The sequence below is a fragment of the Aotus nancymaae genome, unplaced genomic scaffold, assembly GCF_030222135.1.
Source record: "Aotus nancymaae isolate 86718 unplaced genomic scaffold, 86718_ANA_hifiasm-v0.15.2.pri h1tg000016l, whole genome shotgun sequence".
Taxonomy (NCBI): Eukaryota; Metazoa; Chordata; class Mammalia; order Primates; family Aotidae; genus Aotus; species Aotus nancymaae.
The window spans coordinates 12,768,739-12,773,452 of NW_026988428.1; positions in this window are offsets into that span (position 1 = coordinate 12,768,739).

The following is a 4,714-nucleotide window of genomic DNA, read 5'->3' on the forward strand; positions in this document are numbered from 1 at the left end:
AGGATTTTTTAAAATTAAAAAAAGTGTTGCTGGGTGTGGTGGTTCATGCCTGTAATCCCAGCAATTTGGGAGGCTGAGGCAGGCAGATCACGTGAGCCAGGAGTTCGCGACCAGCCTAGGCAATATGGTGAAACCCCCTCTCTACTAAAATAACAAAAATTAAACAGACATGGTGGCACATGCCTGTAGTACCAGCTACCTGGGAGGCTGAGGTGTGTGTATCATGTAAGCCCATGAGGTCAAGGCTGCAGTCAGCCGTGATTGTGCCACTGCACTCCAGCCTGGGCAATGGAATGAGACTCTGTATCAGAAAAGAAAAGAAAAGTTTTAAGTTTTTGCCAAATGCTTTTTCAGTGTCTGTGGAGTATATCATACTTTTTTCCTAGGTGCGTTAACAAAATGAATTTTATTAACAATTTTTCTGTTGTTAAACATTATCTTTGAATACCTAGAACAAAGCCCACTTGATTTAAGTAGTAGACTTTCAATCATCTCTCTATTTTGCATCAATGTTCATAAATGAGATCCAACTGTATCTTTCTTTTAAAATCAGGTTTATTTTCAGTTACAGTTGAGTTGTGGGTAGACTTTATGATTGTTGTGCCAATTATTCTTTACCTATCTATATGAAGGGTTATAATTCCTCATTCCATTTATGTCAGTTTTGGCCTTAGTACTTGCTTTGATCATATGGACGATTGGGACATATGCTACTCATTGACATGAACTTTAAGGATCACTAGCCTTTCCCTCTGTCATGAGATGAACATGTCCTTGGTAGGTGATGCTCTTTCAACTTGAGTTTCAAAATGAAAACAAAAATTAGAGGACTATGTAAGCAGGCAAGTCTCCAAGGACATGAAATATAAATGAGAAATAAATCTTTGTCCTTGTAATTCAATAAGATATGAGGGCATTTATTACTGTAGTATAACTTTCTTAAGATCTTATTCATTCCCAGGCATTTAATCATTTTTTCTATTATTTTAATTTCAGTAATTTCTCCCATTATTTATTCCTAATGGTTGTTCTTTGTATATATAAAGGAAATTGATTTCTGTTACGGCTCAGAACAAATATTAGAAGGCATTTCTCCTTTTCTTGTTATCTCAATTAGATTAAATTCCATGGTAACTTTGCTTGTGAAGTCATCTGGGACTTGTACTTTTTATGGAGGGTGGAGTATCTCTGATAGTTTTAAAAAATATTTTTTCGTGGGGAATTTTTCTTTTTAGACCTTTATTTTTTGTTGTCAGTTCTGGTAAGCTATATTTTCTCAAAAAATTATTCATTTATTTCAGATTTTCATATTTTCTAGTTGAAAGCCATTCAAATTTGTTGCTTGTCTTTTAACTAATTTCATCTTTATTTTGTTTTGAGCTTTAAAAAGTTTTTACTTCCATTGGCACAGCAAAATGTGTGAATAATTTCTAATTAGCATCGAAAGTTGTAACGTCAACATGCGAAAATAAAAATCAGTATTTATTTGGGCCAAAGCATAAATTATATTTTCAATAGTTATATATAAGAAATACATTTTCCAAGTATTAAAATAGATGACCATTTATGTTAAAACACATGCCTCAGTTTTGCTTGTTTTTTATCTTTTTTATCCACTAGAAAAACTCTACCTTGGAAAAAGTAGAGAAAACTTCATTAAAAAGTTTGAGCTGACGATATGTGAGGCATACAACAAAATCTCTTTTATGATCATCGTAGAAAAACAGATACAGCAGTCAGAGCAAAGATCAACTTCAAGGTGGACACTAGTTTCCTTATTGCAAGTATAGCAATAAAGAAATCTAAAGCAATTTAATATTTCTTTAATGATAAAGAAATACTGATTAACTATCCATATTTTAATCAATAATTTAAAGCATGACAGAAACTGCTGCTAAAGTTTGTGGTTGACAAAAAACTGGATCAGGTAATTAATATGATGGATGACAAAAATGATGATTTGAAATGATCTTGATAATTTAGAATACAAGGGTGAGATAAAAGAGATAAAATTTAATGAGATAAACATAAACATCAGAACTTTGGTATAAAAAGAAATCGTCACAGTACAGAATGAAGCTAAACAGCAGTAATGTGACTCTAAGTTTTTGTTCACCATTATCTCTGTTTGAACCAATGATATTTTGACGGTTTATGCCTAAGAGCCTACTCAGTTTGGACTAATAGGAATCCAAGGAACAGATCATACAAAGTACATATGTAGGTTTTGTGCTGTACAAACTTTTTTGGGATTATTGCATTCAGTTTTGAGTCTCATTTTAAGAGAAAGGCTTAAAACTGGAATTTGTCAAATAACCCTTTGGATTGTGGAGCTGGTAAGGTTTAGAAATCTTTTCGTGAAAGATAGTTTTGGAAGAATCTGAGATTTTGAGTGTGAAGCAAAAAGACTAGCAGGAATTTCTCTTCTAATAAGTTTTCCATGAATCCCTGGGTTTGCCCAAGGGCCCTCCCCTGTGTCAATCTGATGTACATTCATTCACTCATTTCACTAAAAGTTGTATAGAATGTCTGTGTGGCATTGATCACATCACGGTCACCACTTGAGACGTTGATCACCACCTGTGGAGACCTTGACTCAGCGGCGGATGAATAAATACACTCAAACACACAAAGCACAGTGAATTGAGTGGGCTCGGAAGGTCGTTACCTGCTCTCAGAGGGCAGTTGCAGATACCGGACCTTTACTTGCTGTTCCTCTTCACATTTATTCAGTATAGCTTTAATAACAGAGGTTCTAAGTGAACATGCTTGTGGATAATTAACATGGTTAAAAGAGTGATGGTTTTACGAATGATGAAAGCTTTGTTTCTGGGGCCCAGAGTAAACACTATTAATGGGTAATCTTCCTTCGACCTCCACCTGATAGGGCTATCCCTGCAGAGTTTACATGAATGAACACGGAGTAAGTGTCCTCACAGAGGAACGTGGGGTAAACAGACTTAACTGGGGAAGCTTCTATTCTTTTTTTTTTATTGCATTTTAGGTTTTGGGGTACATGTGAGGAACATGCAAGAGTGTTGCATAGGTACACACATGGCAGTGTGATTTGCTGCCTTCCTCCTCATCACCTATATCTGGCATTTCTCCCCATGCTATCTCTCCCCAACTATTATTCTTGATCTTCACCCTATGACCTAATGCTCTAAGGTAAGAACTGGCTGACTTCAGCCTGTCCCATTAAAACCTTTTGGCCTTCCAAAAGGTTTGAGACTATAAATTTTACAGCTTTCCCTAATACTTCCCCTAATATTTTGCCAACTACCCTAAGTGAATCCCAACATGTCTGCCATATGCCAGGAGCGATTCTACATTCTAGGCACATAGTGGTAAAGAAAACAGATGAAATTTCTGCTGTCATAGAACTGACTCTGTGGGAGTCACAGATAGTGAAGAAGTACAAACATGCATGTTAAGTGCCATGCAAAAGTAAAACGGTGCATGGTAATAAAGAATAACTAAAGAGGGAGTGCTTTTTAATGTCTTGGTTATGGATAGCCTCTTTGAGAAGTGCCATTTGAAATGATATAAACTGCAGGAAGAAATCAGCCAAGATGTAGGCTTGCCACCTTCATGCAGAGGGATTTGTGAAGGCAAAGGCATTCTTTGGTGGGAATGTGCTTGGCTTATGGGAGGATCAAGGGATGGAACAGCAAGAGATGAAAGTGGAAACATAAGCAAGACTATCTCTTGTTAAAAGTATTAGCTGTGGTAATGAGTTGGATTTTATTCAAGGTACATGAGAAATTTATAAAAGATTTAAAGAGGAAAATTCCATAGCTATGAGGCTGCTCTGAGAAATATTGGTTATAGAGAAAAGTATGGAAGAAAGGAAATATTTAGGGCACTTTATTTTAGTACTTTTCATGTTATGTGCACATTATTTCCTTATACTTATTTATTTCCCACTAAGCTGTAGTTTCCTCAGAGTAAGAATCATATCTTACCTAGTTTTTGTGTCTGCAGTGGCCAGAAAAGCACTTGGAACCTGAAAAATATTTAGTATATTTTTATTGAAGAGTCTAGTTTTATTTTGTCTGATCACCTAAATGGGAAAAATAGTTGAAAACTGAGGATGTCTATTTCTGCTGTAAGGAATAGAAGCAAAGAAATCTGGTTTGTAACAACCTTACCCTATTTATGGGAATCCTTTTATCTCTTGGCTAATTGCTTCAGTTCTGTTTTCTAATCTAGAATGTTAGCAATCTGTTAATTCCACTGATAGTGATATAATTAAGCTATGTCCTGCCTCACACTGTTTATTTATTCATTTATTTATTTGAGGACACTAATCTGCCATTTTTTTTCTGTCTTTTTTTTTTTTTTTGGTACTGCTTCTTATTCTGGTTTTACATTGATAGAACCAGTGTTAGAAGTTCACTTGCCCTTTGCTCTGTACACTTGGTAAGGATCTACATGTGCAATATATGGGACAGTTAGAATCAGAATTCTAAATTTGTATTATTGAGTCAGGCAGTAATGTGGGAAATATATCAACATTTCATATACACAGTATTCTTTATTAATTCAACTTCTTAGTTCAAAATCTTCCTCATTAGTATAGAGACCTAATTATTTGTTTTGGCTATACAATTGAAGAGATTGATGGTTCACATAATAGTTTGCCTTTTCTTTTCAGTGGCTAAAGCTATGTTAAATTGTTACATGTTTGCTTGTTATCTTTCAGAATCAAGTC